We start from the raw sequence: 13,171 nt of genomic DNA on the forward strand, positions 1-13,171 counted from the left end.
AAAAAAAGAACACCTCAATCACTTGTATTTAAATGTATACATAGATACCAGCAAATACCTGATTTTTAAATGGTAAATTTAATGTAGTAAAGGGTTATTACACCAAGAGATGTCAAGCCAGACACAGAAGCACTACTATATCACAAAGGAATGAGGCTTTAATATGTTCTGCAGAAACCTAAGCAGATATCAATCAAGCACACTTCTATATTATCTAAAAAAATAATTTTAAATTCCTCAGATTCTCCAACTTGACAAAAAGGCAAATTCCTCAATATGATTATTTTCACAATATATTTGAAGATGTTTTAACTAATCTTCAGGTTTCTGGTGTGAAAAGCAAATCCTGAACTGCTGAATAAGTGTTCTTTCTAGTAATTTGCAATTGTCTGAAGGAATCTTCTTCAAAATAAATTTTAAATGTCAATTCTGTGTATATTGAGATGAAGCAGGTAACATTTACACTTCAAAAGAAAACAGATTAATAAAAGAGCAACTGCAGGCTATCTCTGCAGCTAAGCTGGATATACGTCAGAAATGTCTAATATACATTACTTCCCAGCCTTGACACACCCCCCTACCTCAAGTAAACTGAAACATTAAACCATGTGGAAGTGAAATGTCTAACAAGGAAAAGGAAAGAATAGTGGATAGGAAACAATTCTGTAAAAAGGAACCATATTGAAGAAATGAAACCCAGCAACAGCAGATAGAGAAAACAGAATTATAATATGTACAGTAACAGAAAAAAATTACCAGCAATAATAAAAAACATAGTAGGACTAAAACATAAATTGCAAAAGCAAAGAAAATGTTGATCCAAAAAAGTTTTCAAGACTGGCATTTAGTTTAACTCATCTAGAAACAAAATCAACAAAATGGTGGACAAGGGAACTAGAGAGACATGGATTTGATTGATGGACCACTTGGTGAAAAAGGAATTGGCTGGATGGTCACACTCAGAGTTGCAGTCAGTGGCTCAATGTCCAATGGGAAAGAAGTGACTAGTGACATTCCTCAGGGGTCTGTATTGAGACTGGTGCTGTTTAACATCTTTGTCAGCAACATGGACAGTGGGACTGAGTGGGACTCAGCCAGTTTGCCAATGACACCGAGCTGTATGGTGCAGGTGATGTGCTGAAGGGACAGGATACCATCCAGAGGGGCCTTAACAGGTTTGAAAGGTGAGTCTGTGCAAACCTCATGAAATTCAACAAGGCCAAGTGCAAGATCCTGCACCTGGGTCAAGGAACTCCCAAGTACAAGTACAGTCTGGGCAGAGAATGGATTAAATGCAGCCCTGGGGAAAGGGATTTGGGGCTGTTGGTGGATGAGAGTCTTAATATGTCGCAGCAATGTGTGCTTGCAGCCCAGAAAGCCAACTGTGTCCTAGCTGCATCAAAAGAGGTATGGCAGCAGGGTGAGGGAGGTGATTTTCCCCCTCTATTCTGGTTTGGTGAGACCCCATCTGAAGTTGTGCATCCAGCTCTGGAGCCCCCAGCACAAGAAAGATGTGGATCTGTTGAAGCAAGTCCAGGGGAGGCCACAAAGATGATCAGAGGGCTAGAGCACCTCTCCTATGAAGACAGACTGAGACAGTTGGGGCTTGTTCAGCCTGGAGAAGGCTTTGGGGAGACCTTTATAGCCCCTTCCAGTCCCTAAAGGGGGGCTACAGAAATGCTGGAGAGGGACTTTTTACCAGGACATGTAGTAATAGGACAAGGGGCAATGGCTTTAAGCTGAAAGAAGGCCAATTCAGACTGGATATTATGAAGAAATTCTTTGCTGTGAGGGTGGTGAGACACTGGAACAGGTTGCCCAGGAAGTTATGTATGTCCCCATCCCTGGAAGTGTTCAAAGCCAGGCTGGATGGGGCTCTGAGCAAGTTGGTCCATTGGAAGGTGTCCCTGCCCATGGCAGTGGGGTTGGAACTAGATAATTTTAAGGTCCTTTCCAACCATAACCATTTTATGATTCTAGGAAAATGTTACAAGGCTGTTTTTCAAATATCCCTTTAAAAATACAGCATTTTTTCATCCATTTCATGGACTTGTATCGGCATGTTAGTAAACAGCAATTCTAAAAATTGAATCATTATTTTCCTGAAATAATATTACTTTACAGTTAGCTCAAAATTAGGTTTAATTCAAAAGTATTCATAATGTGATAAAACAAAACAAAACAGAATCAATGAAGATAAAAATATCCTAATTTTGTGCCATGTAAATATGGGTGTAAGAGGCAATTAAACATTTCATCGTGGCACTAAATGAGAAAGAGTAAATTCAAGTAATGCAATTATAGAGGAAATACATATGAGATTTATGTGGCTAAGGGGTTGTGAAAAACTAGATAGCTACATGGTATCCACATTTTTCTCCTTTTAAAGTAATTTAAAAATAGGTTAAAACCCATAGTAGATATGTTCTCTCATTTTTCCACGTAGAACTTTTATTAGGCAGCAAAAAGACGCTATGCTCATGAGAAAGATAGCATGTACATTTTTTGTAAGAGGTACACTTCCCAACACAGTATAAGCTAGGGTTAATAGACTATGAAATTATTTTAAATCATCTACTGAGATAATACAGCTTGATACAGAAACTGAATGACAAGAAACCATATGGATCAGCAACATGGCATGGTAGGGCCACCTTAATTAAGAAGGCAGAGCCAGGTAGATGGCTCTTATTCCTTTCAAACTATACATTCAACATTTCTTTAGCTCTTCAGAAACAAATATGTTTCTAAGAAAGTAAGACAAACACACAGCATTGTGTGCTCTAAATATGCACAGCTCCTTTGAGTTTACTGAAAAATTAGACGTTTCTATACTAGCAGGTTAAATTCTACAAGTAGCACAAGCTGAAGAACTAAAAAAGGCTCTGAATCAGTGCATGAAAAAATAATACCATCAAACATTCCATGTAGAACAAATATGTTTCTAAAATAAAATGAAAGTGCTAGTTGATGAGGAGAGAATGTTAGGAATTCAGAGGTACAGCCATAAAATTAAATTAAAAAATTAAATTACACTTGCACCCAGACATGACAATTAATTGCACTGAAGAATCTTACATGGTACCAGTTAGCCCTTCAACCTCTACTATAAACTACTAATCACACCTTCAAGATAATTTTAAAGGATCTCTAAATGTGTACTACAAGTAACATAGGCCTTTCCCTATTGATGTACAAGATACTTTGGAACGCTACAAGTACTGCAGCGTGTTAGATAACTTTTAATTATAATTTTTAACAATAAATACTCTTCATAATAAACAACCACAGGGCAATTTACATAATTTTTCCCCTTTGGAAATGATGTTTCTTCCTATATTATGAATTGGGAAGGAAGAAAGGCTGAGGAAGAGAAAGCGCTCGAGGCTTTTCTCTGTCCCTCCTCCCCTCCCCGCCCCCCCCCCCCTCCCCCCAATCAATAGCGAAGCCCAATGCAGCAATCCCAGCCTGGATGCTGCAAGGAGGGAGGAGGTAAAAGCTGGGGTGGAGGCAGGGGGGAGAAGAAAGGAATAGAAAGATAGAATTGCAAGTCTATACAGAACAGTTACATTCACCTGAATCGCGGAAAGCTGTGTTGTTGTTCTTGCTGGTGGTGGCTGCTGTAGGTGATGATTAGGAAGCTAATAGAAAGCGGTGGAAGAGCAGATGTTGTTGATAACAGTCACCAGGACTACGGTGACTATGGCGCTTGATTCACAAGGCAACAGTTGCTATAACTCACAAAAGAGAGAGAGCAAGCAAGAAAGAAGGAAGCAGTGGCCCAGCCGAAGAGACCCGGAAGAGGCAGGGCTTACCGTATGACGGACAGCTTTTAGGGCCGGAGGGGAGGAGGATCTGTTTCTTCAAGGAGGAAAGAAAAGAAGGTTGGTAGGAACGTATTAAAACCCCTACCTCACTAAGGGCTTGCGAGGGCGCATTCTATCCCCAACAAGCAAAGTGGCACTAGTATGACAATGGACTGTCCATGGATGTAAGATCATACTAAGTCGGAGTGGGCAAGGAAGGAACCTATAGTGGTGGCTGATAGTTCAAATGGATAGCAACTGCCAGGCCGAAACACGAGTGGGAGGGAGAAGGAGGGAAGAGAGGGTGTGGTCATATCAGCATATCTGTCTCCCGTGTGGATCATGCTCACCGACATCCTGACGTCACGTCCAATTAGTGACTAAAATGAAGGGGGTTTTGTGCAGGCATCTCTGTTCAGTGATTTGCTTTGCTTTTCCACCCTGTTTGTTTCCTGCTACTTGGAAGCAGTTTAGAGTGAACAGGAAGTTCTACTTTGTCCAAACAGCTTATCACCATCTCTATTTCTTTTTCCATCAGAAAGCAACAGTGAAGAGATGCTGCTGGACGGGGTATTTGTTGACTGCTGCCATCTAAAGTAGATGAGGCTATGACAGCAGCTGTACTGCCCTCTTTGCCAAAGCTGAACATTTTCTATAACTGCTGTATACACTTGGCCTGCTGGACTCAGCACATGCACAACCAGTATGTGCATTACCAGCTGCCTTGTGCCAACCTTTCCCTTCAGCAATGTTTTTCATGGACCCCTACCCTTCCCCACATATGTCTTTCCTTAGAATGCAACCTGCTTCACTTTTATTCCTTCCCTGAACACACTTCATTCTGCATGCTGCCACCAGGGCAATGCTCTTTAAATTCCCTTCCTCATCCTGTTTCCCCTTAATCTCCCATATCACCAATGATTCTCTGCACCTTGTAGTCATGGGGCTACAAGATATTGAGCATTAGTGCTTGATTAAGGGATATAAGAGATGTTGCATACTGCAGTCAATACACAATGTGAGAATTTACACAGCACCATAGCTATTTTTCTGCAATGCATCCTCATCTAATGGTCACTATGATTCCATATATCCCTGTAACCCAAATACATGCAAACTTGCAGCTCTTTTACACATTTTGTAACCTATAAAATTACTGTTGTATGCAGCCCATTATACCATCTACATAATGAGTAATATTTAGCTGTAATACATATACTGGTCATAGCCAGCATGAGCTCATGAGGGGAAAATCCTGCTTAACTAACTTATTTTCCTTTTATGACAAGGTTGCACATCTAATTGACCAAGGGAAACCAGTAGATGTGGTGGGGTTTTTTTATTAGTTTGGCAAAGCTTTTGATACTGTGTCTCACAGTATTCTTCTGGACAAAATGTCCAGCATACAGCTGGACAAGTCCATAATACATCGGGTGAACAACTGGCTGACAGGTTGGGTTCAAAGAGTTATAGTAAATGGGGTCACATCGGGGCTGGTGGCCAACCACCAGTAGGGTTCCCCAGGGCTCAATTTTAGGGCCAGTGCACATTGATGTTTTTATAAATTTTCTGGGCACAGGAATCAAATGTACGTTAAGTAAGTTGGATGATGATACTTAAATTAGGAAGAGCTGTGGATTCCTTTGAGGGTAGAGAGGCGTTACAGAGAGATCTGGATAGACTAGAGAGCTGGGCAATCACCAACTCTATGGAATTTAATAAGAGCAAGTGCCAGATTCTGCACCTGGAACGGGGTAATCCTGGTTATATGTACAAAATGGGGGGGTCTGGATGCTATACGTACAAACAAGAGGCTGGAGAGTAGCACCATGGAAAGGGATCTGAGGGTTCAGTTTTATGTCAAGTTGAATATGAGTCAGCAGTGTGCCCTATAAGCCAAAAGGGCCAATCGAGTCCTGGGGTGCATCAGGCACAGTATCACCAGCTGGTCGAGGGATGTGATTGTCCCACTCTGTCCTGGTGGAGCACCACCTCAAGTACTGTGTGCAGTTTTGGGCACTTAATCATAAGAAGGACATAAAATTATTAGAGTGTGTCCAGAGGCAGGGGACTGATATGGTGAAAGATCTCAAGGGCAAGACTTATGAGGAGCAGTTGAGGCCACTTGGCGAGAAGAGAAGAGAAGAGAAGAGAAGAGAAGAGAAGAGAAGAGAAGAGAAGAGAAGAGAAGAGAAGAGAAGCTGAAGGGAGACTTCATTACAGTCTGCAACCTCCTCAAGAGGGGCAGCAAAGGGAGAGGTGCTGATGGAGTGAGTCCAGAGAAGAGCAAGAAAACTGGTGAAGTGGCTGGAGCACAAGTCTTATGAAGAACAGCTGAAGGAACTGGAGTTGTTTAGCCTGGAGAAAAGGAGTCTGAGGGGAGACCTTATTGCTCTCTACCACTCCCTGAAAGGAAGTTGTAATGAGATGGGGGTCAGTCTCTTCTCCCAGGTAACAAGTAAGAGGATGAGAGGAAATGGCCTCAAGTTGTGTCAGGGAAGGTTTAGATTCAATATTAGGAATTTTTTTGTCTCAGAAAGGATTGTAAAGGATTGGAACAGGCTGCTCAGGAAAGTGAAGTCACCATCCCTGGAAGTGTTCAAAAACATGTGGATATGGCACCTGAGGACATGGTTTAATGGTGAACATGATGGTGGTGCTCAGTTGACAGTTGGACTCGATGATCTTAGAGGTCTTTTCCAACCTTAACGATTCTATGATTCTGTGGTGGAAATGGTATGAAGCTGCATCAGGGGAAGTTCAGATTGGACATTAGGAAAAGGTTCTTCACTGAGAGGGTGGTCTGTCACTGGAAGTGATCATGGCACCAAGCCTGTCAGAGTTCAAGGAGCTTCTGGATGCTCTTAGTTAGATGGTTTAGTTTTAGGTATTCCTGTGAGGAGCAGGGAATTGAAGTCAATGATCCTTATGTCAACCAGCAGGAAATGGTCTTCCAAATGGCTGCTGACTATCTGAATGAGCTGTATGTATTCTCTCACATAGCAGCCATTCTCAAAATCAGGCTGCGCCAGTTTAACAGGCATTTGTTCAGTATCCACATAGAGGACTACTGTAAGACTGATCCCTGGGGCCTTTCGAGGGTCCTATCCATCTAGCTCTGGACCCCTGGCCCCTCAGTCTCACAAGGACAAAAGTAAAAGACAGGAGGCGCTCTTTCCTCTCAGGACCAGAGTCCCAATTTATTTGTGGATAGGAGCCGTCAGGGAAAGAAGTAGGCATCCCAGAGGGAAAGAGCGGGAATGCCTAATGGCAGGAGATTTTAAAACCAGGGGAAGGGGGGCAGAGGAGAGAGACCACAGCCAATGGGATACAACTGAGGAGAGGGGCGAGGGGAGGAGTAGACCAGGCAGAAACCACCACCACTGGGGCTTAGGGGAGAAGGGAGCATGGGACAAACCATGTGATACAGACATACTATTCAGTGCAAAATACCAAACTCCAGTGCAAAACAACAACTAAATAAACTATTTAGTGCACTACAACAGACTACAAAATGTATGTCATCGTATCTAAGGTTGAAAGGGTTCTCAGGAAAATTGCTGCTAAAAACACGACAGAATAATCTTAAATTAATTTCTAAAGGTTGGCTACCAAATAATTTTTATCTCATAAAATCTGTTGCCAGAACACTGTGACTGTAAGTCCACAGTAATTTTTCAGAACCATCCTACCCATGATGGTTAAGTATTGACATCAGAAATCACTTTATTACTATGAAGGTGACTGAGCGCTCAAACAAGTTGGCCAGAGTGGTTGCCTTGGAGAGATCATGGTCCTGGTCAGCCAGCTCTAGGTGGCCCTGCTTGAGCAGGGAAGTTAGATGATCTCAACAGGTCTCTTCCAACCTCAACCATTCTGTGACTTGAAGGCTGTTTCTTCTTGATACTGTACTCTTATCTGTTCTGTCAAGCAACATTTGCATGCTTACTTGTTTGGAAAGAAGAACAGGATAAGCTGTGGTATGAGCCTTAAATTTGGGTCTTTGTCTCAGTTGACTGGGCTGTCAATTTGTGTTCTCAAAGGAAGGAACTTCATGTGCCTATCTTTGAAGGAAAAAATCAAACCTGTTTCAGGCCTTGGCACAAATAAAATTAAATGGTACAAGTTCTTTCCCTGCCTCTACATATTTTTAGAATGTTTTAGAAACATCTTCAGCTTATGAATGTATAATCAGCTGTTATATAGGTAGGAGGGTTGTAGCTGCCAGTGTTACAAGGAAATTATCAAATCAGTTTAAAGTTGTAATATTTTCTTCTATGTAGTTAATTTGCACAGATATCTTTCCACTTAGATCCATCGGGGCTTAATAGGACTAATAGAAATTAAAATAAGAATAGGAAATTCTACTTCAAATAATTCCAAATATATAGATTTTTCTCTCAAAATATTTTTTACATCATTCTCAAAGAAGGTATGTCTCTTCTCAATTTTTTAAGCGATCATCCTTTTTTCTGAATTTTACAATTACTCATTTCTATTGTGGAAGTAGAAATGCTAAGGCCTGGGTGGGTCTCTTGAGTCAATTCTCATCCTGTCTCATGGGCCTCTTGACTGAACTCTCACCCTGTCTCCTGAAACAATAATCACTGTGTAACTTTCATGATCAGTCTCTGTGCTAAAGAAAGCAGATTCTAAACCAGCCTTGAGGAGTTCTGTGGTCTTATGTATGTGACAGATATTAATAACTCACATTACGTTGTCTTTGGCACAGCATCTTTAAGTGCATAAAAGCTTGTATCCACTTTACGTAGACAGAGTTCACATCAGCAGATTGTTTGTCTGTTGCTCTGTGCTCTCTCCAATAGCTTCTGTTCTGATCTGATGTAAATTGTATTCCATTTTTTCCATGACAAATTTGAAGCCATAAGTCAGATTCACATATCATGCTTCACCTGGGAGAATCACAGACTGCTCCCTGCCAAAACTCCTTGGTGCCACTCAGAAAGTACAGGACCTTTTGAAATCATTACTGGGACTTTGGGCAATGGTCATCTGTAGGCTTCTGTGGCATGCTGAGACTGCTGAATCCAAACTTTTGGTAAATGTCAGTTCAGACCTAAATTGCTGTCTTAAAGAGAGAAGAAATCTGTAATGTTCTTTCTGGTAAAATTTAGGAGAAGTAAGTCAGGAAAAGTCTGGGTTGGTTTCTGGTATTAATATGGTATGAATGAATGCACCTGTGTGAATGGTGATTCTTGAGAGCCTGGCATTGATTTTTGCCACTACTTAGAGGCATTGTCTCTTCTGATATCCATTAGCCACCCAGACTACCCTCTGCAGAGTGATTAGCCCTAGCTGTTAAAGAAGAATGGTGTGAGCTCTTGGTGTAAGTGACCCCATTAACCCTCTTTTGTCTCTAGTTCTAGCATGAGCCTCCTTTGGTTTCACTGTTGATGACCCCAACCTCAACCAGTATGGTGGGCTCAGGCTAGACACAGTGACCAGGAGGGTCCCTCCAGTCTGGTTATGGTTAGTCACATTGGAGAAGAAAAACATGGTTGATTGCTGTGAGGGGATTAAGTCAAAGCTCTGTCTTCTCCAAACTGCCCAAACCTTTTATCTTATTCCTCTTTGCCATGGAAAGGCCTAGATTTGCACTCCCTCACTGAGGATCCAAGCCACATAAGTCCCTCTGACTTTACTTTGTTTCCTCTGAATAAGTAAAAACGGAAATCAGACAATCAAAGGAAGTTTCACTGCCCTCAAAGAGAACTCCAGAGTACTATATGTAAATGCAGTTCTCTCCTAAAGCCTGCAGGTACTTAGATAATTGGGATTTGGGGACAAAAAAAAAAGATGCCTCAAAACAATTCACTCTAGAAGGTACCTTAACTTAGATAAAATAGTCCACTTATTGTGGCATGTATTTTTTAATTGGTATGAAGAGGCCTCCAGAAGGAGAGACAGAGTCCCTTTCCAGAGGGTTAGGAGACTCTCAGGAAGAAAAAAAAAATTGAACAGCTAAAACCAAACCAAAACAAACAAAAACCAAAAACAAACAAGCAAACAAAAAGTGAAAAAACCCTGGCAGCTACCAAAACAGAATGTGGCTTTTGCCGGAAAAGGTAAAATCCTACAAATGTCTGTTGGAGTATGACTTAAATGTGGAATGACTGTAGGATGAATATGTGCATGTTTGGTGACCAGATGGCGAATAAAAGGCCCATGAAACAGGTAAGAGAGCCTGGAATATAGCCAGGCATACAGAAAGGTTGGTGCCAGTACTCATGGGATCCACTAATGTTCATGTGCTTGTCAATCTAGACAGTGTTGTGTGTGTGCCTTCACTACTGACCTTCAATTTCTACCAGTCAAAGAGGAGGAAGAGGACTTACCTATGTTTTATGCAAATCCTATATGTAGGTGCTGTTGAAGGCAGTGCCTTATCTGTGGCAGTCTGTGTAACTGGCCATGTCAGTGTCCTGTGTATGTCCTCTGTGTCCTGTATGAGGGTGGGGGATCTCTGGGATACAAGCTCAGCTTTGTTACCAGTTGAACCTGCAAATGGGAAAGTGGCAGCCATGTCCCTCAGCCTGGGAAGAGACCCTGGAGTCCCTGGGACACACAGAACTGGGCTCCAGTGGCTGGAGAGGAGTTCTGGGCAGCAGCTGTTAGACAAGGTAGCCATTCCTAACATCCTTTAATAGTTTTGTAGTCAGAAGGATATGGTCAAATTATGAGCATTCCCAAGATTACATGTGTAATCCTTATGTGATGGAGGAGTTAGGGTTAGGGTTAGGGCTAGGGTTAGGGTTAATGTGGTTACAGAGATAAATTTGTAACCAACCTTCTAGAGTGTTATGCAGGCACCAAAACAGGACCTGTGCTAGTAAATTCTTTGGTTAATTGGAACAATTGGATTGGGGGGGGGGGGAGAAAGGAGCATTAGAAGATATAAATAGCTCAAACTGCAAGGCCTAGTGACTAGAATTTGTAGTTTGGGTATGAAAGGAGATGCTTACCAGAGTATGTACAAGACTCCCTGTAAGAAATCACTTTCACCTATCAAATCAACAATATTTTCTATAAAGCAGGAGGAAATCTGAGAGAATCAGACTAAGGCTGAGCTCTCTAGAATTTGAACTTTGAAATTTGTGAAGAATCAGTTAGAAAAGTCAAATGCACAGTTCCAAAGGAATAGCCTCAACTTACAGAAATTTAATCTCGATGAAGCCAAGTAGTGGAATTGAGTATTGCAGAAGAATTTGGTGAATTGTTGGGGAACAAATATCACTTAATGTACCTAGTGGCAGTGTAAATCTCTCATGGCTACTGTCATTACACATGTGCATACCATCCTGCTTGTAAGCAAGGGGTGTCTGGACAGGACAATTTAGGATCAGCCACTATGATTGTAAGTGGCACAAGACATCCTATATGTTTGTTCAAGGATGCTCAGATAAGTTCCTGATCCAAGAAGGAATATGATTTTTTTACTTTTTTCCCCCCTAAGGAGCTAGAACCTTTCTAGAGATCCTTAAAAGATACTTAACAAGCCCTTAATGACAACAACTTGGGCACAAGGTATGGGTAAGGTTACAGTTTCAGTGCTATCCTACATTATTCCCACCCTGCCCCTGGAACTTGGCAGGAAGTGGTGAAGGGGAGTGGTCACCCCGGGGGAAGAAGCTGAGAATATTCAGACCCTCCCCTCCACTGGAGGGCCAGATTTCAAGCTTATTTGCTTAAAAAACAAGACATTTCCTTTAAATATTTTAGTTTGGTTAGAGCATGACACAAATAGCGCCAAGGTCGCAGGTTCAATCCCTGTATGGGCCATTCACCTAAGAGTTGGACTCGATGATCCTTTTGGGTCCTTTCCAACTCAGAATATTCTGTGATTCTGTGAATATGCTCTAAATTAACTACTCAATCACCACTGATTGAGATTAGATATTTAAGGATGAAGAAGGTGCAGTCAACCAACAGAGACACTTCTCAAACCCACTATAGCTGCTGGGGAGGTGGGGTTGCTCAACTCCTACAATGTTCCCAGGGATTTCTCCCTAGCACATATTCTTGAGAAGACAGTAAAGATAGGTAGACTTTCCTATTGATCCAAAACCTTCTCTAGCAATGGAATGTTTTAGTGAAGTCACTGAGCTAATGGCTACATCATTAAAATGTTGTTATATCTAAAGATGCAGCTAATACTGAAAGCACTTTAATATGTCATTTCCCTTTTTTAATTTTCCACATAAATTTAGCATTTTTAAAATTCATACACATTTTTATTTATTTAAAAACTTCTATAGCTTAAATGACCAGGAAGAGGCTTTCATTTTGTCATTGAAATGCAAAGGATTAAAGTTTATTATTGTTCGAATTCTTAAATCTTTATATTGTTGGACACCTTTTCAACAAAATAGTATAAGACAGAAAGGGAAGAAAACTGTAGCTGCACACCTCCTAAACCACGAGGATCATTTGTAAATTTGCAAATTGACTTTATTCAGATGCCTAAATGCTATAATTTTGAGTAGTCTTTGTCATTCTAGAGATGTTCTCAGGGATGGGAAGAGGCCTATCCTTGTAAACAAGCTGATGCAACAACTGTTGAAAAAGGTTGTTGAGAGAACTAATTCCTGGGTTTAGTATTCCTCTAACACTACATAGCAATAGAAGGACCCATTTTACCAGACAAGTAAGCGGGAAAGAGAGAGAGAGAGAGAGAAGGGCCTTCCTTTACAAAATCACGGGAAGCAGCCAGTCTAAGTGCCACTCGGGAAGCTGAATGGACTGCAGCAGGAAATCTCTGAGCAGCAGGCTGGAACAGCAAAGGCGAGCACAGCCGGAGTGGCAAAGTGTAGCAAAGACTCACGAGCTATGCCGGAAGCCACGGGGTATCCGGGCGGGCACGGGGTGTCGGGTTAATAAAAGAGACAAAAACCACAAGGCAACAGTATCTCCAGTCAGACGCACACGCCGCGTGGCTGCCCGAAGTCCACCATCGCCACCGGAAGGAAGCAGCAGACCCTGGCCCCCAACCCTCGCAGGATCCCGGGCTGCCTCTCACCCATCGCGATACTCCCGGAGCTGGGAGGCAGGGGGCGGACAATGACCATTCTGGACACAAAACAAAAAAATAAAATGTGTATGGGATAAAAGCCATCCCCAAGACAGCACTGTTCAGCAACCACCAAAACATCCGTGTGTTATGAACATTATTCCCATACTGAATCCAAAACGCAGCACTGTACCAGCTACTGAGAAGAAAATGAACTCTATCCCAGCCCAAACCAGTGTCAGGAAAATTAATCCACAAACACCAGAGGTTTATGTCCAAAAAGGAGACAGAGTAGTCCTGTAACTTTATTCGAATGAAGGGAGAGGTGATGCCTATA

At 41.8% G+C, this 13,171-nt stretch overlaps 1 protein-coding gene across 8 annotated transcripts in view; it reads right to left on the reverse strand.

Annotated features, from left to right (window-relative positions):
- LOC141726821 (transcription factor RFX3-like) overlaps window positions 1-12,784 on the reverse strand; it is a 235,579-nt gene extending 222,795 nt beyond the window's left edge. For 6 of the 8 annotated variants that reach the window (XM_074531895.1, XM_074531893.1, XM_074531890.1 and 3 more), the window contains exon 1: window positions 3,576-3,809. The gene's annotated coding sequence lies outside the window, so the exon portion shown is untranslated. The other 2 variants (XM_074531891.1, XM_074531892.1) reach the window with 2 other exon arrangements.
- Between the last annotated feature and the right edge of the window lie 387 nt (window positions 12,785-13,171).

The sequence above is a fragment of the Zonotrichia albicollis genome, chromosome W (genome assembly GCF_047830755.1).
Source record: "Zonotrichia albicollis isolate bZonAlb1 chromosome W, bZonAlb1.hap1, whole genome shotgun sequence".
NCBI classification, from domain to species: domain Eukaryota; kingdom Metazoa; phylum Chordata; class Aves; order Passeriformes; family Passerellidae; genus Zonotrichia; species Zonotrichia albicollis.